The sequence below is a fragment of the Branchiostoma floridae genome, chromosome 16 (genome assembly GCF_000003815.2).
Source record: "Branchiostoma floridae strain S238N-H82 chromosome 16, Bfl_VNyyK, whole genome shotgun sequence".
NCBI classification, from domain to species: Eukaryota; Metazoa; Chordata; class Leptocardii; order Amphioxiformes; family Branchiostomatidae; genus Branchiostoma; species Branchiostoma floridae.
Window position 1 is genome coordinate 10,577,110 of NC_049994.1, and position 24,973 is coordinate 10,602,082.

Genomic DNA, 24,973 nt, shown 5'->3' on the forward strand with positions numbered 1-24,973 from the left:
AATATGGAACGGACTTTCCCTTCCGCGAGACCGTTTAAAAACTTGAGCCGCTATCTCTGATGAGATTGTGCTAGTCCGTTTTTCCAAACACTGAGGTAGCGATTTTTATCTCCCAATAACCGGGACATGGACATCTTTCCCATCTTTGCGCCTTCAGGCAAACGCCAATTTTCCTACAGATGTTCTAGTTTTCGTGTGTTGCCTCTGTTTTTCTTTTTCCTGGAGTTTTTGTGGGTGTTTTATCTGCTATTGATCCGTGTGACGTGAAGGGGAAAATAGCGGCCCCGTATCAATACCTGAAGCAACCCCAGTCTGGCCCTGGTGTCAATTGCAACCCTAGCTGTCAGTTTCCTTAAATTGGAAACTTATTGAAAACCGTGGTAAGACTTCGGCGGGGCCTTTTCGGCAAGGGCGACTGGTAATATTGCTTGTTCCAGCCGACACTCTTGATTTATGGCAGCAAACTCACCAAGTCGATACTAACAACGAGCATATTACCCCCGCTACCCCTCGGTTAAGTCTCTCTGCTCCCAAGCTAATTACACCAAGTTAAGAGGGTGGATTATCCATTAGAAAGCTGGCCTTTGGTGTTCATAAATAGTTGAGAATCCCGGCTAGGGAAGTCTAAAGCTAGGCTGTCTGTCCGGCGAGCTGGCTTAGGTAATACTTCCTGACGAATGAGTCGGGAAATTAGGGCTGAAACTTTCAAACGTTCACCGAGAGGTCGCCCTGAAGCCCGCTACCCGTGGTACCCCGCGCCCACCGGTGGCTGCAAACAAGTCCTTTCAACGACAAGAACAATTCAAGTACTCTTAAAGACCCTGTGGTTTTGCTTCAGTAGTTTTCCAATGTCTTGTTCAGTTGCCAAGTCATGCAAGGAACCGACTTGGGTTTAATTTTGAACTCCCAATATCTCTGCCCTACCGATTTCGTTCGACAAAAAAAAGTGGTAACAAGTCTTGTCTTCACGACTGGGGGAACCCCAATCCTTAGTTTACGAGCGGCCTTGACAAATGTGAACATAAATTTGTTACAGTCGTTTTTACGAGCGGTTTTATGGAGTATAACTACCGCACTTGACTCCTTGTAGGGCTGCAGTTTGTGGCTAGAACGTTAGGCGCTCAGTGGGAAAAATGAACCAACTAAAACTGAGATGTAGCCAAACATTCGATTCGCAGACGCTCCTACATTTTCATCTAATCCAACAACGCTGGCGTAAACGAATCTTTCTGCGCTGTTTATTGCGATTCATACGATTTATTAGTATCGTGTATTATGCTGTAGGGTATGCTAGCTTATCTCGATTAATGTTACGGAAACAAAATCGTCATTTCCTCACACCGCAAGCATCAACACGGCAAACCACCGAGAAATGTAGAGATCCCCAACAGTACACCAACCGCGCGCGCGCGTTCCACAACCCAGACTTAGCTCTTGATCCTACAGATTTTTCCAACCCTGCGGTTCCTTGCAAAATTGACTTTTTGATGGATGTGACTAGATGTGAGATATACGCCATGTAATTTAGCTAGGAAATGAGAGCGTTTTACGCCCAGACGAGACCAGCAAAAATCAGTTGGAGAAATATCTTACCCTGATTGCTTGGTACAATCTATGCTCGGAGCTTTTGTGCTTGAATTATTTACCACTTCCTTACCTTCTAAATACCGTCCTAACCTTCGATAATTGCGGTGATTTTTCCTCACACAACGTTAAAGGAACGAATCCCTTTGTTCTCTAACAGCTAAAGCAGGTAGGGAATGAAGAAAGATGCGTCTGATGTATTGTCGTAGATTTCTTCCATTTATTTACAACAAAAGAAACAGCGTACAAGGGTTGTCATCTAGCGTATTACAGTTAGGATTTCAAATACATATTTTTCAAATAGATTTCATATTTGATAAAGGTACACGAATTTATTTGTACGACTGTATAAGATAATTCGATTCTGGAGCATTGTTACTGTTAAAGATGACGTGTAGAAATATCTTACTTTCTCATCTAATTTTCAACAGCAGTTTTAGATTATTCCTTCACAAAACGTTGCTTGAAAATTAAGAAAAACGTGATAGAAATAAGCAAGATTTTTGTGCGATATGATTTTAGGTGTTGCGAGTGTGAAATGTGTATAAATCGGAACTGTTATAAGGGCCACGCGTGCGTCCGAAATACCGTTTTTAAATCCCCGCCTTTATATAGTAAAATATCGTTCTTTTTATTCAAGAGTAATGCGAGTCCAAGCCCTGTCTGACTTGTAGGGTTAACTACGTGTGTACTAGCTTCGTATATCTCCATAAACTGACGAAACAGACATTTGAAAACAGTGAGGGTTTCCCCCACCGCGCCAAGTGATATATGGCTTGGCTACCATCCTCACGCGAAAAACCCGATTCCGCACAACTCATAATCATATCTCTCTCCTGCCTAATTTAATTTTCTCCACTAGTGAAATCACAGGAGAAAACCTCACATTTCACAATTTTGTTGGAGAGTTTATTTCGTTTGTGTAATAAATGGCTGTGGTGTGAATGGGGCTTGTAGAACGGATGGCGGGTTATTGTAAGCGTGCCAATGCTGAATTGATGTCAAGCACTAGCAATAGCTTAAACGACCGTTTTCTTGTTTTGGCTAAACACAGAAGAAGCCAAGAGGGCAATTTACTCGGAATTGTAACAACTTGAGCTGAAAAAAACGTACAAAGATTTTCCATGAATCGGAAATATCTCGTTTCGTAACAAGGGGAGAGAAAGCTTTCGCAACAATGGCCGTGTTTTGAACCGCTTCCTTTCAAATCCACCGTAAGTTCATCGATATATCACCGAAACGAAATATCACTTGTAATCAAAATTTTTGTACAAAGATCTATAAGGATTTTGTTTGTATATACATGCTATATTTCACGCCATATGGTCGCTTTTACGTGCAGTACTTTAGAACTGGAACCCCGTAGGTTTGACACAATAGACAAAATTATTTTGTCTGTAACCCAGCCTAAAGACGCGCGTTACATTCACAACTAGATCACATTAATGTTGTGACTATTTCCTGACAAAAACATGTCTCGCTGATCTGTCAATTTCACAAACATCGAGTGAACTCTTAGGGATATTTCGTTCATTTTGTTTTGAATGTTGTTGTGTGGCTTTGCCATGAAGACATCGTCCGATAAGAGGGCAGGGTTGTGACATATAAACAAATGCTCTCAAATCCGCCCGCGAAAGTCGTAACTCATGGCTCTGACCTTGCTCCAAACAGGCACTAAATTATGGGCTTCCTAACCTAGGACTGGCCCGTCTTCAAAATAGAGAAGTGTCCCTTATTGTTTGGAAGAAAAAAGCGTCTGAATCGAATTTAAAAAGAGTTCTTTGTTTGAGAATTCGTTTCTTTTGTGTTTGGATATTTCTTGGGACCTAGGTATTTTTTTCAGACCCGACACCCTTATTATTAAACCTACCAAAATTCATGCTCAGCTTCAGGCGTCTCTGTTTTCGAGTATAAGATTTATTGCAGCTCAAGACTTTAAATCAAATTATATGTTTTGAACGTTTTTACATCTTGTGGTATCCAGTCTAAATAAATCAAACGATGCCTCTCTTGTAATTTTGTTTATTTCATCCCCGAAGATTATTCTTGCTATACGGAATTCTCATTCAAATCTGGAAGAACATTGCATGTGCTATGAAATCTATTTGCAACTCAGCAAGTTTCTTTTTTTTCGGTGATGTAGGTTTGTCCTTATTTCCCCTCCGTGATTGAGAGGATGTGCCTTTTTAGGGCGAAGATGGGAAGAAATCCAAGCCTGATGTTAAAATGGCAGTCAGAATCCCTTTCAAGTCTGAAATCTGACTGAAACAATTTTCCTAGACGTTTTCGGACCACACGTTGTCATTCCAACGGTGAAATGCGACTCTTTCAAGCTGGCAGGGAGTCGGGTCTGCCGTGTGCGGGCCAGAAAAACGTCAGAAACTCGAGCTGTTTTGACGGGCGGGGAGTCCGCGAGATGCGACCGAGGATGAGAATCGTCTGCCGTTACCATAGCAACCGTCTCACCCCTCACATGCTGCAACCGATTACACTTGTGTCGATTTCAGGTCCTTCTGCTGAGTCTTATTACTAGTATATTAAACAAGAGACGTGTGTTTGGCATACCTTCTTGCGGTGTATCGGTATCGCACGGAGATGGATTCCCCAAACGGTGTGACAAGCATCTCTCCCCGTCACACCGTCAACCCATCAAGCCCCTCTGCCCCTCCCCCTCTGAGCATGACAGACCTTCAAGTACAGCTCCGTACTGAAGTTTTGTTCTCTCACCCTTTCAAGTTGGCTCGGAGGTTGGAAGGTGACATTGGAAAGGATATTCCTGACTCACGGCTAGCATTTGAAATAAGATTGCTCTGGCAGAAAACAACCGGGGGGATTTTCGTCGCCCGCCCTACCGCGAGAGGGCACGTCCGCTGTGTGCATTACCACCATTATTTAGTCTCGCCAGACCCAATCGCAAGACTTCTAAGAAAATAAAAGCTAAGACTTTCACATGTACGCCTTGAAGGCAATGGAAAAACGTCGTTTTCTCAGTGAAAGGGTTGGTGACCTAGTCTCTAAGGCGAATCAGATATGGAGGATGCTTGCATACTCTATAATAAAAATATTGGAGCACAGCCTTGCTGTGTCTATCCTCAGCCTCAGAGGGCGAAGCTAGAATTGTTTATTTTTAGACCATTTCAGGAAGATCGTAGATCCCTGCATCTCAGATGGCTTGAAATGTAAGCACCACTACAAGCCATTTCTTGATACATCTAGCTATAATATAACTTTTTTTCTACACTGTCACAGGGGTATTTTCGATCTGAACCATCTTCTTTATTGTCTCCATTGTTTAAAACGTTTACGAATTTCATGTGGTTTTATTTTTATAAAATTCCACTGCAAGACCAAACGTATTTATTTGCTAGGGTGCAATGATTCTAAATTTTATTTCTTGGCTTAGATGGACTCTCTCCGCATCCGTGGACCAAAGTTCTCTTTAGAAAAGGGGGCTTTAGTTTTTAGTGTATGCTTGAGTGGGTCGTGGTATGGTAAGCTGTTGAAGATCAGGTTTTGAAGTCATGCGGAGGTAAAAGGTTTGTTTGGGAGGGTTCAGAAAGAGGGGACAGTGCACCGAGAGGTCAAACCCGCCCCGTCTATACACAACGGGTGTGAACTATGTCTTGGTACATGCTTCTATTGTTCCCTGTCCTCTTTTTCACCTTTCGCCTAGAAAAAGAACACCTTTCTCTGTGTGCACTTTTGCCCTCTGTCCCAACAAGAAAAGCGAGGTTGTCAATTTCTCTCTCCCTGAAAAAAAAGGAGACAACGCGGTCCTAAAACTGGTCTAACGCACGGGAAATCAACAATCGCCCAAACTTTCATCTGGGATAATCGAATTTTCGGTTTTGTTGGCAGATTGTTATTCCTTCATTTGACTGGGGCTAGCGAGGGTGACAAGCTTTAATAGCGCTGACCACTGAGCAGAAAATTCACCTTCATGTAGGATCGAATTCTTCCCGTGAAAAGCACGAGGGGTGAAAGCGAAAGAGGTGGTGTTGAAATCGACTTGGGTTTTTTTACTCCTTGGAATTTGACCGAGGGGACTTGACAAGTCACCCAGTGGGTCATAAATCCACGGAGATCGTAAATTTGACTCAGGAATCCTTCCCCAGAAACTGACAGCCGTTCCTCGAGCCTACCCAAGGAAAACGTCCCAACATTTCAACATCACAAGACGGAACGAAAGTTTTATATTCATTACATCAAGGAAAAAGTTCAAACTTTTCGTAGGATATTTAGAAAAAGGACTTATCATTTGTGAGCAGTGGTGTGTTTTTTTTCTTGGCGTAGTCTGATGAATCGCACGTTATAAATCACAGTCAGCATATAGAGTGCGATTTAGCCGCAGAATTCACCTTCTAAATTCAGGGCTATGTATTTGGAATTCTGCCGGTGTAGCATGCCGATAGGAAAGTACAGCATGTTCCCCCACACCTACACGTGGAAGAGATAGCAGTCCGGGTTTTGACGGACGCCTAAGATTTGAAACACCGATCAAACTTCAAACGCTAAAACTGGCTGACGCTGCCATAAATCAAGTTCCGTGTTTTCCAATTTCTGTTCCTCGCCTTCCAGAAATAAACAGCCCTCTATTCGTCACAAGTAACCGATTCTAACAAGTTCTGTTGCACTAGGAAACTATTGCTGGTCTGTATTCATTTGTTACTCTTCCTTCTCAGTCGTTCCAGTCGATATTTCTTTTATGATGTGTCAAAAACTGTTAAATTTGGTTCTGTCTTCAACCACAAGCCGCAAAGTTTTACATTTTACTACCAAACACATTTAAATCTATTTCAATTTGTGGTAGTCCTTTATTATAGAGGAATTAGAGCGTTTCATGTCGCGTTTTTGGAAGACTGTTTTTGTGTTTACGAGTTGTGTAGCGAGGGTATGAGTAACCTCACTGTAACCCCAGTTTTCACACTTACAGTCATAAATCACACTACAGTTACAAATGAGGGCGCTGTGTTCAGAAAAAAGCCGGTCTTACTAATATATAAAGAGGCACTTCTGTTGTGGATTTAACAGGAATCCTCTTTAATATTCGTGTAGATTTTGTAGTGATTGTACTGCGGAGGTATATTCGAAAATACATTGCTGCATTTTAAAAAAGAAGCGGTTAAAAGTGAGTTATGATTTAGCGTTAAAAAATGCTGCAGATGCGTCATTTTGAGCAGTACGTTTAGAATAAATTCTAGGAGAATTAGGTGAAAATTGTTCAGTATCTTGTTTGAGAAGAAACATACCTAAGGTTTTGTCCCCGGCCGCATCTTGTTGTAATTTTAAAGGACGTGTTTTTCACACCTACTATCATAAATCACAAGGGTTTCGCGAATTCCTGCTAAAGCCAAAACCTTTCTAACCAATCCAAGATGGCTCCGGTCATCTCTGGCCGATTCCGTCCAAATATTCTGGCCAAGACCGCTGTAATTTCGTTGTAATGACCGCCTTTATTTGCACGTCTCGGCTCCAGTAAGGGGCTCTGCCACTTTCTGTGTGCACAAAGGTGAAGTGTACCAACGAAATTGACAGAACTGTCGCACTAGTCTAGACTGATTAATCAAGAGAAAGAGATCTTGTCAAGCCTTGTCCTTTTCAAGTGCCTAAAACACTTATGCACGAACGAATCGCCAATATTTTGCCGAAATTATAGCCTGCGTAACCATGCTAGTGTTATATTTCCGTTAGATGATAATTCGTTGTATTTGAGGCTTGTTTTGGGCTATTATCGCAATTGTAAATACCCTTGTACAAAGTACCACAAACACTAGATATTTCACCTATTGGCCTTTGGCTCAACCTGGCATTTTTTGTTGACGTTGCTGTGTTTTAAAACCACGAAACAGGTCAATATTTGAAATAAGCATACGCAGAATAAACATGACCTATGTCTCCCAGTATTTACAATCTCGTAATGCATGACTCCCGGTCCATTTACCTTTCATGTTTGGCGTTTAAAATTCGTATTTTGGGCTTATATTTGTCCCAATATTTTCAATTTACACTGTGATATTTTACCCAGGATTTCGTACAAAACCTCGTAGCGTTTAAAGCATTGTGAACGGATTTATTAATGGTTATTTTGATGCAAACTTGATGTTAACACGGCCGACATGTTCGCGCCTCCATGTTCAGCATGATATTTTGCAGCCATTGCAAGGTAAGTGGATATTTTAATACTGTAACGTGCTGATTTAAGTAGCTAGGACTCTTACAAGGATTTCCAAGAGATTACCATATCCCTACGGATTAACGTTAATACGAAAGCAGAGAAAATTGTACTTACGCAGTACGATTTGACGATGTTGATTTCGACAAAACGTCTCGAGAGGACCTCAAAATGTTGGACCTACACACAAGCACCCATCGATTACCGTTCATACCGATTTCGTGTACTAAAATTATCTGTGCTTTTTTATAAATTTTCTTTTAAACCATTACGGATCTTGGTCCATTCTTAAGCTAGCGGATGATTGAAATGGAAAGGATTCAGGGGAAAAGGGTTGAAAATATGTCAAACTTTCCACCCAACTATTAATCAAACATTGGCAGGGTGATACCACCGAGTTCTGCGCCATGATTGGTTTTTAAGTATCACATGACGACTAAAAATGACTCCCTTGTCCGCTGTTACGGATCAGTTAAAAGAAGTTCAACTCAATTTTATAAATTCCATGGGAATACAAGATTTATTTCGACTGAATAGACATAAAATTACAACGGAAAAACAAAACCTCACCTCGATTTTTTTTCTCGACATCTTGTTGTGTATATTTCGGGGTCAGTTCTTTCGAGAGCGCTATTCAGTCGTTCCCAGTATGAGTTGTAGTTCTAGTGCGTTAAACAAGTCCACGGGAAAGGTAATTTGGTGGGAATTACTAACGCAGATTTCAGCTCTCCGAGATTTGCCAGCGTTTCCCGGCGGTTAGCGGGTCGAGGGGGTGCTTGTTGGCGGGTTGAGACGACTTCGGCGACCGACAAGCCACGACGATCGCATCCCGTATGCAGAACGCATCGTAGTCTTCATCCTATCGATCTGGATTCCTGGCCAGGGCGCGAAGGAAGGCAACCCAGAGACCCGAACTGACACAGGTGAGAGCATTTTTCTGCATCTTTTGCCCTTGGAAATGTCACCTAAAGAATATATTTATCTCCGGGAATCGTCGCAAGGTGCTATCCGAAGTTGTCAATCTCTCCCCAACCACCGTGCATAATAATCTCCGCGAAGGGGGGAGGCAAAAATACAAACAACTCCAGTCTCGCATCTCGTGAAGAAATTCCTAGGAAACAATCCAAGAAGCCTTTCTTCTTTTTCCTCTTCATTACTCTCTCCCAACAAGCCGCCTGTAGAGTTCCTGTGGAAACTGTTTGTGCTGATTATGCCGTCTGTTTGGCCAAAGCCGGTCTCTCTTTTAAGACTGCCCGACAATTAAGTTATAAACGAGTACTCGCTAATACCACGGGCCTGTAAATAGCGCCATAAAACAGAGTACAACAGGCGACCCGCCGGCATCGCTTCTCCTAACAAAATACTGTCAACAAGCACAGATTTTTATCATTTGTTCCCAGAGCCGTCACGAGAGGTCAGTGTGGTCCCTTCTTGCTGTAAGATTTGTGGCTTTTCTTTCTTTCGGAATTCTTTGACTGTCTCGTGTTGATTTATTGTAACTTTTCTCAGTTTGTGGGTAGGCCACGCCGCTGATGTGTTCGTCTTTATTATAAAATCGACCGACCTTACTTAGGAATAGGGCACTGTTGGGAACTGAGGTCGGCAGGGGTAAACTAAGTAATATCTTCTCTTAGACAGTCATCGGTATTTTCTTTGATTATTCCTAAACGTTTACCGTTAGGAGAAATAGAAGTCTTGCCTAAGGTCATTTCAAAACAATGCGGTTCTAAGCCGCCATCTTTGTTTCTCCTTCTTAGCTATCTTTTTCAATAATAGTTAACTTTCGTACTACAAACTTTATCCTAAACGTAAGACACTTGAAATTAGCACATAAAACGCTTTTTCTACCTTTTTTGGTTCATTTATTCAACTTTTCTAACCAAAACTAGTTGCTAAAAATTCAGTATTTAGTTTTAATAGTTTCAAGTATAAAATACCCATGACTAAAGGAATTCTACAGTGTAAAGTTACATAGTAAGAACTAAACCTTCACACAAGTGGAAAGTGAGCAACACAAGTGCATAGAACCTTATGAACAATACAGAAGTTGGTTTTCTATAAATTATTCATATGAGGTTATGTATATGTATGTATGTATAGTGGGGCTTTCTTTTATTTTCTTTATTTATTTTATTTATTTTTCATTTCTTCACATTGTGGGGGTATGTAAGTAGATGTGTTCATGGGGGTTGTATATCTTGTGGACCATGTCTTGTGAACTCTGTACAGTGTAGTATTGTGTTTTTGTGAGTTTGAGGTTGTCTGAAGGAGAAAGTTTATTCATGATTTCTCACTGTTTTTGTAATATGTCATGTGGAGCCCACTGATAGTGACACAAGATATGCAAAAACTATTCCTACTGAAATTGCAGAGAGAATTACGGCACTTTAAGCTACTTAAATCCACCACTATGTTCTGCTCTAATGGTTTTGTGTTTTTATCTTAAAGTGTACTAACTTGGAGGTAATATTCCCAGACACTATGTCGCATTCTAAAGATTGTATCTAATTGTGCCTTGGGAAAAGAGTCATTTTCTTGACGTCAAGAATTCCTACTGCGTGTCTTGTGAGACTCCTTCCAAGCGTTTTGACTGCGTAAGAGGCAGCTCGGGTCAGAGGTGGGCCTAGAAAAAAAACCGCGCCGCCAGAAAACATTTTTGCGGAGGTCCCAGGGCCTAGAAGGTGTGTCAGTAACCGTAGTTGGTAGATATTACATTTTACCTGCTGCCGCTCTCTTGTCACCTTTGAGAGGGCGAAACTGTCAAACCATGTCAAGTAGGGAGACCTTTTCAACTTTTCGCTGGGTTGAACTTGAAGAGGCTGACTTGGCAAGCTCGCAGACCTGCCCTTTCAATTTTCTACTCTTCCAGTCGGCTTCGCCTCTCGTGTTTCTCCCAGAGGTATACTGCCTCCTATTATTAATGCAGTCGGCTGCTCAATTTTATTCGTTTAGATTCGCGGGTAGCGTTGCTTTTAGAGACCTAGATGTCTCCAGAGTGATTGTGGTGGATGCGAGGAGACAGCCAGGGTGAAAGAGATGCATTAGTGTAGCGTCATTGCAGCGTAACAATCTCCCCTGTCTCCTGTTTGAGATTTCCCTACTGTCAGCTATTCCCCCTTCTGATCTTGACGACTCGCGGCAGTTGAAATCTACACGTCGCTGTCAATTTCTCCCCGCTAATCCAAAAGCTGGGCTGAAATTGACATTACAGGCGGCACGTATTGACAAGTAGCCTTTTGAAGTTACACCGGCCACAATCTGGCGGGAAAACTCCGCTAGATTTTCATCTCACAGGTTTAATTTCGGATGCACTTAATCTACACCGCTGCCGGCGATCACCCCATAACGTCAAAAACTTTCTGAAGTTCATATAAAAAAACTCTCATTTCGCTATCTCGCCTTTTGAAAGCTCGCCGGAAGAAACGTCGTGCAAGCTTCACTCAAATCTTGCGGGTCGATACTTTTTGTCAGCATGTTTTTTAGGACCTAATCACTTCCGTTGTAAGAGAGATGCCGGCACATGTGTGGGGCTGAAATAGACAAGACACAGGCGTTATTTCGGAATTTGTTTTTATTTACGCTTCCGACGAAAACCTTTCCCAGTTGCTCACTGTGTTTCTGTCAAACAGTGGCGGAGGGATATGAAGTTTGGCCTAAGTGACTCGGCTGTGTTTGTCTTGAAGTCACTGAGAGAAGAACTAGGACACAAAGTGCAACCCAACTTTTTTTCCACCTACGAAACACCATATGGATTGACCCCTGTTGTGACAAAATCATTTGGAAAAAGCTCGGGTCGCCTGGTAGCGATTTTAAGTATTCCCAACTGACCCTAAGGTTAAAAACCACTGCCCTTTGTTTAAATCAGTCCCAACCGACCCGCTAGATATGCGGCCGTACCTTCAGCCGTAAATAGCGTGGCATTCAACGTTACATTCGGCTCCTATCTCTGACATCCTTGCGAGCTCAGACGGATGGAAAATTCGATGTGGCTTGGCAGCGTAAATTGAAGTATCCGCGCTCTCCCCCGTTCGATTTTAATAACCAACTTTCATATAACGTCAGTGCTTCGGATTAATTTTCTCCTGCCTTAATTTTCTTGGCTGAGTCCGTCAGGAATATACCGATGGACCTGGGAGGATTTGGGGGTGTTGCGAACCTAATAATGCATTTGATGAGGCGCTTTTGCTCAGGTCATCCCACGCAGATAAAATTTACACTTTTCACTAAAGCCTGCCCATTCTTTCCAATTAACGTAGATACCATCTTCCCGCTTTACATAATCTTCCGTGCAATATCCTCATGTATTATGGGCATATATATGAATCTATTCCATTTTCTATTATGCCTGTATCTTTCTCTTTCGTTGCAGGCTATAATTTGATTCCCAGGAAACAGTGTGATAAGACACTGTTAACATAATGAAGTTATAGAACATGAGAAATCAACATCTGTGTGGTTGTGTGTGTGAAAACGACGGGGGGAAGGTCTATAACATGTCCTTCATTCGCCCTTGTGTAGATGAAATGGACACGTAGGGGTCGTGTGAAATAAGCATGTCCAAGCCAGAAATTCGGCCCTCTCAAGCGAGCTGACCGCAAATGTTGCGCCGCTGTTGCTTCGTTACTACCCCCTCAAGCAAAGCCGACACATTTCCGACCAATATACACTACCCTAGTAACCCCTGACGCAGAAAATATCCTCTAAAATCCACTTAGCGAGAAAGATACGTACGAAAAAAGTCTACATTTTGAAAGTGTTTTACTTTTGTTTCCTCTCGACTTCAGAGCGAAGTTGTTAATATTATTCCTCATGTCTGCGGGCATTATTGCCCTCTCCCGTCTCATTTCATACCCGCTTGACCGTTTATAATTATTTCTTTTCATTCCCAGCATTTAATGAGTCGAAGGTCTCAAAAACAAGACAAACGAAGTGTCAAGGGGTTGCTCCAAAACGCGGTATGGGGTAGCCCAGATATTGGTTTGGAGACAACAAATTAATTTCGCGCAGAAGGCAATATTTCCCGCAAACTTCTAAGTAACCCCTGGAGAAAATTTTTAAATTATAGAGAGAATTGTGGCTCTCTGAAGCGTAAGACAAGCAATAAACATGTCCCACAACCGAACTCAGCAATTTAAGAGTAGTAATTCAAACTGCCAGAAGTTTGAAGCCGAGATCCCATAGCCGTTAATTTGTATGGTCTTCGATTTTTATTCTCTCCGCTCCAGTTCGATTGAAACAACAGCCAAATTTCATTTCAACTCAATTACCGAATAATTCTGTACCCTTCGATCGTGTGCCAAGTCGTATGGCTAGGTTTGGATAACTTCTTTCCTCAAAAACACACCCTCTCTTTGTTCAGGGCTCGTACAAAAGCTGTAACCAGAAGTGATTAAAATAATGGTAGTAAACAAGAAAAATTAAAACGAAAAATATGTTTCCTACAGCGTAAATATTGAAACATTTTTATCTAAAAATTAAAGTGTGAAATAGCTTGCTTCTGTACTAAAATTAAAGCTTATAAGACTTGTCAGGGCTGGTTTAGTAAAGAGTTAAACACCCCATGCGAAGTGAGAACAATAAACCGGCTGTGTTTTCTACTCTGTTTCTTTTAGATTTTACTACTGTTTTTAGAGGGCACAGAGGCACCAGAAATGCTTGTACACGTTTTTAACATCTGTAAGAAGATCTGTTTTTACTCAAGAGGAGATAAAAGAGGAACTTGTCGAGAAAGTGAGAATTGTTTTTGAGTTTATATCATGGAACTGGGAAGTCTGATCTCTGTTACCACACCAGGGTACCACATATTGCACTACTGTAACAGATTTGCATTATTATGCATGAACATGATAATTCTACCCATATTTTCTTCCTAATCCGATCCTTATTTTCCTCCATATTGCTCCTTAATCTCTCTCCAAACTCTGTACAATTCGGAGGTGTCTATAAGCCTTATAGTGTAGGCGTCAGTAGGCGAACGTTGAACAAAAACCCTGTACAAAGACAACATGTCATGCCCTATTGTAGTCCTTTCTTACCGACGAAAGAAACGGTTTCACCCCAGTAAGCATACTTTGACAAAATTTTCCCCTATATCCCCTTCCCTTGCACTCTTGGTGACACCTATACACCGTTAGTAACACCTTAAAAATCAAGGAAATTACGGTACGAATGTAACAAGGAAACAGTGTCTTGTAGAAAACATGGCGCGTGCTAACCCCGACGTTTGAAAACAACCCCGCCTGAAACAGAGTAAAAATGACCGCTTCAAACCGCGCGTACTTACACACCCCACCACAATTGTCTCCCCCTTGCACGCTACTACATTATTGTTAGGCCCTTTCAGATGCTAGAGGTGTAGATTTATGGGCTACAGCGCCCTAAATGTTTCCCATAAAAAACATCAGTGTCGCTCCCTATCTCTCTTGGAGCCTGCGAGGTACAGTTGGCAGTTGCGAGCCTTGAGCCCGTAAATCTACCATAGGGTCGTGACACCTCATTATCAAATCGACGTTAAATGTTCAAGTACAATTGGGGGTGGCAAGGATGAGGTCACTTGGCTGTTAATAACAATATTTGATGAACTTTGATATAGGAAATATATTGCCCAAGTGCAGCGCCGATCTAACATAAATCAAGTGCGTTGAGTGCCACCCTGCCAGCCATTTTGAAGCGGAGTCTGGCGCAGTCAGGCCGTGTGGGCTGAAACACTGCGACAAAATGTGGATTCTTAGGCGCCAAAATCTGCCGATTTCTTCACTCTTATCACCATGGTTACCTGCAGACGATTTGGGTGTGTTAGTGAGGGTGTTTCGTTTGGCGTGCTGGCGGTTCGGCGGCGGTTGTTGTCGGCTTGTGCTCGGGCGTTCCTCCCTGCTTGCGCCATCTGTTCGCTCTCCCTGCTATCAGGTACGTGGGCTTATTCTGTTAAACACACGGCAAAATGGACCCACAAAAAGGCACATTCCATCAGAGACAACACCTGCACTTTCTACAGAAATTAATTCCTTATATTCCAAACTCATGATACGCAATTACATCGTAATGAACAGTCACTATATGTGGAGGGATCCTAAGCCTGCACCCAAATTAATGCCATTATAATAGCGCCCTAGCTTCCATTCCGTACCGCACCAAGCTAAACGAATTCTTAATTCCATTTCGGAGTGCATGCTTCTGAAAGCTTTCATAAGCTTTTTAGCTGAGTCTATTCCAAGATACCATGAGAGATAGAGAAGAAGGATTAGCCAAATACCGCTCAGATCCCATTTTGTAATCCGCACACGTTTGGCGTTGAAGCTAGCTCTATGTGATGTCATACTTCCAGGATGGCACACATACTAATTAAGAGTTTTCTCGTCCTCTAGAGATCCTTCAGAAAGTCTCTAACTAAATTTTCTCTAACACATATTTGGGCTGGGTTATTTTCAATATCACACCGGTGTTGTATGTGAATATATGCTAGCTAATTATGCCCCCCTCCCCCACCCATCACTCACTTGACCCCTCTACCCCTTAATGTCACTCCGCTATTGAAGAAAATAGATCTTTGAAGAGTTTGAGTGTGGTCTTGCAATGTAGTACTAATTGTGAGAACTAGACGTAAAAACTACCCCTTTAGAAGTTGGTTAAGCCCTGTTGTTACGCCGCGAGGCTGCGGTGTGGACGTGACCACCGGAGCCCTGCCGGCATTGGTGCTGCATCTGTCAATCAAATGTATCATAGGGGAAAGATCCCGTACCGAAGCGAAGGTCTCCATTTAGAACAGCTTGCAGGCGCCTCAGTACAGATAGGATCGCCCAATACAGCACCGATATCCTGACAGGTAAGGGGACGTTCTCCAGGCTTTCGAGTCGCACTCTCGCGCTAATTAGGCGGGGATTCTCTGTTCCAAGCCGAAGCGCTCTTCGCTACGAGTCGAGAAGACAAATGCGAGTTTGCCAAGCCTTTTCCCGCCGCGATGCGAGCCGACCCAACCCCCGTGTAGCGGCCGAAAGACGGCGTCGTAAGTTTACAAGAAATGTGCGAGCCTCGTCGTATCTTGTCAGCCGAGCTCTTTTTCTTAATGGCGCTCGTGAGGATCATTAATCTAATTACTAAACGAGCGATTTCAGTGTCCATTATTTTATCATTGATGTTTTTTTCTTTCTGGTTGTTATGGGACGTCTAGTTTGTTGTGTGATTTATTTCTCGCTGTCGGGTGTTAGATTTCGTACCTCTTCTATTGTGTGAGACAGCTTCGGCAGCTTGAAGAGCGTTTTTCTGATAAAAAGTGTACTAGATCCTTGACACTTCGGGGTACGTCGTCCTTCACACAACGGCTCCAGTTACGTGTGCTTGTAATTGATTGAGGAAACTCGTGTCATTTTCACTGACTATTTCTGAAGTATACGTTGAAAACAACAGAGCATGTTTTGTTGTGGATTATAGGAACAACGACATCTCGAATCAAAACTTCGATTTTTTTTCTTCTAAGTAAAGTGGCAGAGTTTTATGTGATGGGACCTCTGTGACGTGACCCAGGCGTGCGTTTTATGTCGTCGAAGTTGATTCTAAACGAGCAAGGTCAAATTGTTGGGGACGGGGCGATTTATTTCTTAAACTGTCAACGCGTTTTCAACATGGCGGCGTGCCAGTTGTAGACATTGCGTACTTAACCCTGCCACACTTCACGATAAATTTCTGTCTGTACTATTTGAAGAAAAACCTTCAAAATATCGGACCACGTCTATAGATATCTTCCGTCTGAAGGACTGCTGTTATTTCGATTAAGAGAAGCCCGCCGCGTAGTTGTAATTGCCAACAGCAATGTCGGTCAAGCGGATGCCGTCTAGCACATCGAAAAGTAATCTAGTAGCTGCTCATTTTGCGGATTTTCCAGCAATTAATCAACTCAAGATGATTTGTAGCTTGGCTGGGTATCAGGAAACAAAGCGACGCTGATTATTTTCTAGTCCCTGTTAGCGTTTTCTTAACGAATTCAGGATATTTCGGAAGCTCGATTTTTTTCCTGCGGCCGCGGAATTGACACGATTTTGTTCGCTACCGTTTCTCGCTGTCAGCCTGTCGCCATTTGAAATCCTTAGCGCTTGACCCCTGTGTCCCTTGCCTTCGATACCTTCCCCAGTCAACGGCAATGAAAAATGATCTTTTTGCCGAATCATGTTTCGGCGCTGCCGAGCCATGAAAAGGAAAACGTAGATATAAATGATTTCCTATTGTTAGTAACGCAGGAAGGGGGATTGTTCCGAATAGCAGACCCTCCCTCCCCCTTTTCAGTGTGTTATTGCTTTGAGATCTACTGTCAACGGGGGTAAATTCGGTTCGTTTCGCTCAAGAAATTCAAAATATATCCCGACAAAAAGCCATTAGTCAACTTCAGCTATCCTTTGGCAAGTTTTCCGTCAGAATAGAGAGGTTGTTTAGGGTTAAATTTGACGGTTTTGGTTGCTACTGTTTCCCTGTTTTTGATCTCGGAACACTATTGAAAAATAGGACTTGATTTTATGCCTGAAGCGAGGTCTTAACATGGATTTTTCTCCGATTAAATCTACCAAACGAAATCACTTATAGTAAGACCAGCAAAATCCTCAACAATTTCTGCGTGCTGTCAGCAATTCTGGCATCAAAAGCCCATAACATTCGCAGATAACAGCATAAAAAATATTGCTGAAATCTACAAATTGTACGAGAATATAGCACGCTCGAGAAATCGGCACATTTTGTTTGGGAACTAAAAAATGACGTTCTGTAATAGTCAACATTACTCAGGCTTTAAATTCTTTTGTCCGTGGATCCGTCTACTTTAAAATTAATGTACTGAAACCAGAGATTGACCTCCAACCAACGATATATAATAAATCTTCCAACTTCGCACGTCAGTAAGAAATGACAGAGGGATCTTTTTACGAGGATTTGGTTTCTTTTAATCCTAAATTCGCCTAGCTTTTTGTATATCTTACTTTTCAGGGTTCCGTGTTGTAGAAATGATATGTTGTTCTTGTTGTCAGCGACGCTGTACTTGCCTTTGTGGGCTCCCAACGACGTTTATCTGGAAAAAGAAAAACAGAAATCCGTTTAGTTTTGAAGGCAAACAAGGCAAAACAAGTAACAGATGTATCGAAGGTGACCCAAAATTATGCCGACTCACATCCGACTATTCCTCCGAGCGGGAAATTGCCTCGTTTTCTGCCCAAGGAGGCTACAGGAGTAAACTTGTGCGAATCTTACCGAGAAATTGGTCGGGATACAAAGGTTCGATCTTTGTGGGAAGTGTACGAAGTGGACGTGCGAAGCACATCGTAAATCACTGAGGGTTCGCGCCCGGCCGACAAGTGCGGGTGTCGCGGCTAGAGATCGGGCGTACAGCCGGCCTACGGGCGGTCGGGCCTAGAGGGTTGTTGACAACTAAAGCTTCCCTTCTACTCTCCCTCTCTCTCTCTCTTTACAGAAAAGTACCTCTTCTATCATACTTCTGACGGCAGGACATTTACTCTTGACGGGTGAGAGTAATTATAATGGACAAAAGAAGAGTCTAGACTAGCGTATGCAGTGACCGCCGTTTGCCCCCGTTTTTCTTCTTGTTGATTCTCCAAGATTTGCGCAATGTGTTGCCGTCTGTGTAGTGTGCTGCGTTCCCACACATTATAGCGGTGCAAACGGGTGGACTTTCTTGGGATAACGTCTTGAAGAAACGGTGTTTTAGGGCAAGAACATAGTACCTTACTGTCGCGAACTTTCGGTGACCTAACCCCAAGGCTCTATTTTGAAATGTACATAATTATTCAAGCTTGCCTATTCATATGTATTGGGCTCACATAGAGAGATAGTCCACCTTACAAAGAATGACCGCTGCCCGACCTCCGGTATTGTACCAATCAGGAAAGAACGGAATCGAATCATTTTCCAAGAAAATCTAGTGGAGTGCAATAGATTGCAAGCGTAATGAAATTTTCTATGGCGTGACCGTTTGCACATACCAATGGGGTGAAATTGACGGTGCGGGTGTTGTTTTTACATGCGGAGTGCGGTCTAGCACTCTCGTACCGACTTCAAATTTAGGCCACAACGAAATTACACCATTTAGGGCTAAAACTAGGGGGATTGAAACGCCACAGCGTTAGACAGAATCACTTCGTAAAGAAGGGCAATGAAAAAGTCAGTGTCGTTTGTGTTTCAGAAGTTTTAATCCAGCAGAATTGAGCTTACGAAATACAACAATGGTGTGTTGAAGTAACTGTTTTTAAACCGTTTTTTGTGTAGTTGTTTTTCTTGCAATTTAGATTTTGGTATAAAAATTTTTCCACCTAATTTTAGATCTAGAAGTAGGGATTCTTTTTAGTATATAGCTTTCACGTTTAATGAAACTAATATAGCCTGAAGAATTCCTTCTTTCTCGACACATATGGTATGGTAGTGATTCCACATTTGCTATTGGGGTAGACGGTATAAAATTCTGCTTGTTTGGAAACCTAGTACCCTCTAAAGGCTCACGGCGCCCCACAACTATGCGGTTTGATACATTCCGACCAAAAAGTTCAAACAGTTTTTAACAAGATAGCGCAGATTGTGTTTTCTCATTTTCGTTCGCCCTGGCTTCAACTTGACAAAAAAATAAAATCATTTTTAAATTATTTCCCCCTTATTTTTTTAGTAGTTGGAATGATATTTTACCAGTCTTTTCTAGGCCTTTGTTCTTTGTAAAGAGAAGTTATACAACAGCTTGAATGCTTACTTCGGAAGCACAAATAGTAATTGGAGAAACGGTCTAAACAAGGGAGCTTCTGAGGTTAGTCCACTCTAGCCTCTGTCTGAAGGGTCTAATAGCTCCTCAACAAGACAACAAATAAGTTTATCCCTTTGCGGTCTGGAGGTCAGTGTTGAAGGCAGGGAGTTGGGGATTTTTTTACAAACATTTTGGATGATTGAAATGTGGATTTACGGAGGTAAACCGGGGCAATAGGTGTCATGGCTGTTACCGTAGGTCGGCACACTGCCGTGTCAGAGGTTACGTTACAACGTCGGGCCCGGTCACCAAGTATTCGGATCAAGTTTCTACCCCAGCCCTAATCCAAACTGTCTGATTGACTGAACTCGTACGGAGGACAGTCACCTGTTTATGCCAGAGCGGATTAAAAGGGGATTTAAGTTTTAAGAACGACTGGCGAGGGATAGTAAGTCGGGAGAGATGCGGTTCTGACAAGATAGCCCAGGTGGCATCCCTTGGTGTCCCTCCGGCGTTGCCAGGGCAAACCCTGTCAGCGCCAACACGGACACAGACAGAGACTGATCGAAAAACACCTACCTCAAACGCCAGGGAGCGCTCTTCTACCTCCAGCAAGCCGTTCTGAACCAACTCTACACAAATATCTACTCAACAAGACGTAGTTTTCGGTCCTTTTTACTCCCGGACGCCATTTCTGGCCCCGGAGACACCACCCCACCGCACCACAGTTTATTGCTACAAACACTCATTACGTAGAAGACCTCGCACCCACTTGTATAATAGTAAGTCGTAAATCACGGCTTTCCCTTTGATGTTTCAATGCGACTCGAAAAAACGGCTACAAAAGATACAGGATAGCTCGAAAACACATGAGAAACTTGTGTTTGGGTATTGATACTATAACAGGCAATATGTGGTGTTTCTGTCGTTGAGTGTCAGTTAGTGGTGCAGTTTGTTTGGCCTTGTTGCCCCCGGGTTGACCATCTCCCCCTTTGAACTGTCGCAGGCGAGTTTGACAGGAATATATGGCCTTACCCGACCATCAAAAGACTTCGGACTAGGGTGCTAATCTACTGCGCCTGTGTAGTTTTCTAACACAGCCCTGGTGTTTCTTTTGTGGCCATCACTGCGGCTCGGGTCTGTTTCGCGTACGGCCACGACTAGACTCTGTTTGTTGTCAGTTTCTCTATCTACAACAAGCGGCAGAAATGGCGGAAGTGACAACGCCGGGACCGCAGAAACAACTCTTATCTCTGCAATTCCTGGAGGTACAAACTCGCGCACTAATCATACCCCACTAACCTTCATTTTCATACCTTCTTTGAAATTATTCCGATGATTTTAACAATGTGCCCTTTCTTGTTGTGTTTATTTGCTAGTTTTCATTCTGTCGGCCATTTTATGATTCCCTGTCCCGCGCTTTGTTTTCTCGCACCAAAGTGTGGATGTTTGAACTTTTGACCGACAAAGTTTTGTTCGGATATTTTGCACACAAATCTGTTTTCCGCGATCGAAGAAGCCTTGGATATTGACTTATTGTTGTACAGAAGAGTGTTGTCAGACGTACAATCGAACGAAAAACTGTTTTTCTGTTTTTGTACTTTTCTACAATTTATTCTATGATTTTCAAAAGCTATTGAGTTAAGTCTCATCTTAAAATCTATTTCGATTTTTGTATTTCTTCTCTTTATCGTCGAGTATAGGTCCTGTAGAATTTCCTTTTGTTGACTACTCTTTTCTAAACAGCTCTAAAACATTGGACCAACATTTTTGAAAGTACGGAGGTAAGAGTGTATTTTTTACATAAGGAGTGTGTACACAGGAAAAGGGTTTTAACACCGATTTACTTCGGTATTTTCATTTCTACTTTTTTTGTCAGGTTTCCAAATACTTCTAGATTATGTTTCAAAATAAATGTGTTTAAAATGTTGTGGAAATACAATACAACGGAAATGACAAATCACAACCAGTAAACTGCTCGTTACTTTTTATTGATCATAGTTTGTTCTTTCTCGGTAACTGTTACATCAATTTTACGAGTAAATAACACTGCAGGAACAGAACAACTAAACTCATGCCTCTAGGCCTACAATAAATTGTTAGTAGCAAAATCAATGGTCGATTTGTTTCAACTAAGTGCAGAATAAATTGTACATTGACTAGTAGAAAACATCGACTTATCCCTGAATCAATCCTTGAACCACAACCATATTTTTTTAAACGAGAAACATTTCAAAAGGACCAGAAAAAAAAACATTTCTTTCCGTATATAAACTGTATCTCTCTTGCGAACCAACACAGGCAATGGCTTGGAAAATATATAGATTATGCGCCATTGTAGTACCAATAGTATTGTAGTTTCTATGATATTAATATTACATTGGAACATCTCATGACAAGCAATTGTATGATATCATCATTTGACAAGCAATCCTATGAAAAACCCACATGACAACCAATTGAAAAAATGAAGTGGGTAATTCAACGTTTGCACGAGAGGAAATTCGGCTCAATACGTGACATAGAACAGAATGGAAAATACATACACAGGTCTACAATAACATTCATAACAACATAATCGGCTCATAAAAATTTCATCGTCCTACGAATAGTTTGGCAAGCTAACAATACATGTTGCTATAGAAAGAGCACTTCCACATATTCGTTCCCATTTCGTTACATTTATAACTGTTAGGCCAATGGGTTACAAAGTTAGTCAATTTTCTTACGCACCCAGTAACATAACTCTGTCCTCTAAAGCCAGCATAAGGCTTATACATTATAGCCTAACATAAGTTACCAATCTTCATTAAGAAATGTATGACAGTGCAATTATGCATTATGGAAAAACCATGTAGCGTAGAAACGCAATGGCTTTCTGGATAGACAGCCAGAGTGGCCATCTTGCAAAAAAAAAGCACTGAGCCAAATGCCATGCAGTATTATTACTAGAATGGCGCTTTTGAGTCGTGAAGACCATCTGTGAAGCTGTGCCTACAAAGTTGGATTTTTCTAATACTGTATCTGCAGGTGTACTAATGAATTATTTTCACACCACCAGTTTTTTTCTTCATGAATATTGTTGTGGAAAGGAACGGATCGATCGGAGAAATTGTAATCAAGTCGGGGTCGAAAGGTGTTATCACTATGAGATGGATTACGCCGTCTTCATTCCTGACTCAATATCGCCGTCGATTTCCACACACACACGCCATCCACTTCTCACCGGTCCTCCAAACATCCAAGGAAACTTCTGAAAGAAAGAAGAAAGAACGATATTGACACAGGAAAATGATAGAATATGTTGTTAGCAGGAAAACAGGCTTCGTACAAAGAATTAGTAGAGTAAAAGAAATCGTTTCTAGTGTAAATCGTAGTCTATTTTGCACCCTCCGACTGTCAAAAATATATTCCCCGCTAACCGTGTATGGCTAAGATGTATGGGGTGTGAATAACTGATCAGATTTGTGTGATATTTCCCTCACCTTTAACAGTCACGTTTCATATTTCACGCTATGGCTTAGCGTAACTATCTTGTCACTTATGCTCAGGGGACCAACCGTCCTTGTCATGAGAATGCCTACAAGGTTAGTTTAAATACCCCAACGTAAACACTCCCAGTCAACAAAATTTCGCACCGTAATTGTAAAGGTGGGTTGGGGTTGAAAACAGACATGGTCGTCTGCAAATTTAGCCTATTTGAGGGAGATCTTGTCGGGAAGCATGCAAATGCCTGGAGGCGTGCAGGGGTTTATCTCGGCAGCGCAGATTTGCCTGTACTCCAATCTTGCATATTCTTTTTGACGTTTACAAAGGGATAGGGCGTGCGTGTGGTGAATCCGCTTGATTTTTGCTAAATGGATTAGGGAGGGTAGAACTTTGATTTGACTTTAAACGTCCGCTGGCAACTTTCAGAACTTTTCTTATCCGCTAACGTCGTAACAAACTTCTGTGGAGTACTAGTACTAGTAGGGTAGGTCTCGTGGGTAGGTTTGATCAAAAAAGAACGTATCTTCTACGCACAAACTTTGGAGTTTGCCGAGTCCAGATGCCCTTTTCTTGACAAGTAATCTGCTTGGAGGCCCGTAATTGAAGGAGAGGACTCTCGGTAGAAAAAAATCGATATTGTTTGAAGTGGTTGCTCGCAGAAGGTCAGCCAAAGTTCGCCCGCGATACGCTTTCATCTCCTGTGAGCGCTCGCTTCTTTTAATATTCTATAACTTCTACATTAGCCTGCTAATAGTTCAGCTATTGCACTGTACTAATCGTTTGTGTCAGCTTTTCTGTGCGCCGGTATGAGAGAAGTAATTGAGAAACCATCTCGCCATCACACTACGGACAAGCGGATTGAAAATGGTGGTGGGCCGGAGGGTTGTAGTTTGGAGTGATTATGTCGGAGTGAGGCCCTGCCTTAATGCACCTATTCCCCTCGGCTTTCACCAGTAACAACTTGTGAGTGAAATGAAATCAAGGTAGCAATCTAGTGGGATGGGAAGGGGGATGCCGCCCGACTTCTAAATGCATCGCTAAGCCTGACTGGCATCCCTGGCCTTTCAAAGTAAAGCCCGTACCGGGCGCTGTGATCATGAGAAATGGCAATTTAAATTCACTACATTTTCATCCTTCTGTTCAGGTCGCGGGGCCCTCTGAACGAAAATGAGCGCGTTTTCTGTCAGGGTGAGAAAAGGTGAGGGTGTAGAGCTCGAGCTGAACGGCTGTAGGATGGTATATCTTCTGCTTCAGTGCCCGGGAATCTTTTCAGGCCCGCCGGCGAGCCCTCGCGAAGTGTCCCCTGTTTGACACTTTGGCAACGCGACCTTTTGCGAAGGGGGCAAGCATATTCCTTCTAGCGGAAAGGTCACCCAAAGTTTACCCGTATTTAAACCACTCATCCATCGAAATTTCCACATTAATTTTTAAAATCTTCATATTCGTAGCGGCGTCGTGACCCGGTGATCCGAGTCGAGGTGTTATTGGTATCCGGGAGTTCTAAATCCCTGCCAAGAAAAGTGAATTTTGGCCAACTTTGCTCGAGTTGTTTCTCTCCTCTGAACTTTCCCTCCTCGGGGGCCGTATTAGCATATCCATCGTTATGCCGCATTGTTGTGAAACTATTGTTCTCTAGGCGAGCAGAAAAATACGGCCGGCGCCCGCCTAGCATGTCACTGCACGTGAGTGCCACATAGTGCCTCATCAATCTCACTCCGTACCGCGGCTGTACCACCTCAGCTAGCGAGCTGCGCTTGGCGACACTCTCGGTAGAGGTTGTCTTCGCCACCGTACAGGAACCAACCTAAAAACCCAAGGGAAAATTTTCTCAACTCCACTCCGAAAATAAGCAAGGGAATTCAAACTCTGACCACCAGTAATAAATTTCACCAGCCGGGGATCAAATTAAAAATGTGATAAATTATCTCATTTTTTTCTCGTGCTCGCAGGTGCTTTGGACAACTAATTATTGTGAAATGATCCGTGTCAGCTGGGCAATCTAGAGA

General features: G+C 42.4%; 1 protein-coding gene and 2 long non-coding RNA genes across 7 annotated transcripts in view; 1 reads left to right on the forward strand and 2 right to left on the reverse strand.

Moving 5' to 3' along the window:
- The window catches only part of LOC118403109, a 28,713-nt gene extending 20,649 nt beyond the window's left edge, over nucleotides 1-8,064 (reverse strand). The window contains exon 1 of one of the 2 annotated variants that reach the window (XR_004829592.1): nucleotides 7,874-8,064. This is a non-coding gene — a long non-coding RNA (uncharacterized LOC118403109). The remainder of the gene's footprint in view (nucleotides 1-7,873) is intronic. The other variant, XR_004829593.1, reaches the window with a different exon arrangement.
- A 190-nt stretch (nucleotides 8,065-8,254) lies between these two features.
- The window catches only part of LOC118403096 (homeobox protein HOX3), a 39,392-nt gene continuing 22,673 nt past the window's right edge, over nucleotides 8,255-24,973 (forward strand). Inside the window, exon 1 of one of the 4 annotated variants that reach the window (XM_035801567.1) lies at nucleotides 8,255-8,679. The gene's annotated coding sequence lies outside the window, so the exon portion shown is untranslated. Of the gene's footprint in view, nucleotides 8,680-14,388; nucleotides 14,663-15,300; nucleotides 15,579-19,081; nucleotides 20,747-24,973 lie in introns of those variants that run through there. The other 3 variants (XM_035801571.1, XM_035801568.1, XM_035801570.1) reach the window with 3 other exon arrangements.
- LOC118403108 overlaps nucleotides 21,449-24,973 on the reverse strand; it is a 16,497-nt gene continuing 12,972 nt past the window's right edge. Inside the window, exon 3 of the long non-coding RNA XR_004829591.1 lies at nucleotides 21,449-22,731. This is a non-coding gene — a long non-coding RNA (uncharacterized LOC118403108). The remainder of the gene's footprint in view (nucleotides 22,732-24,973) is intronic.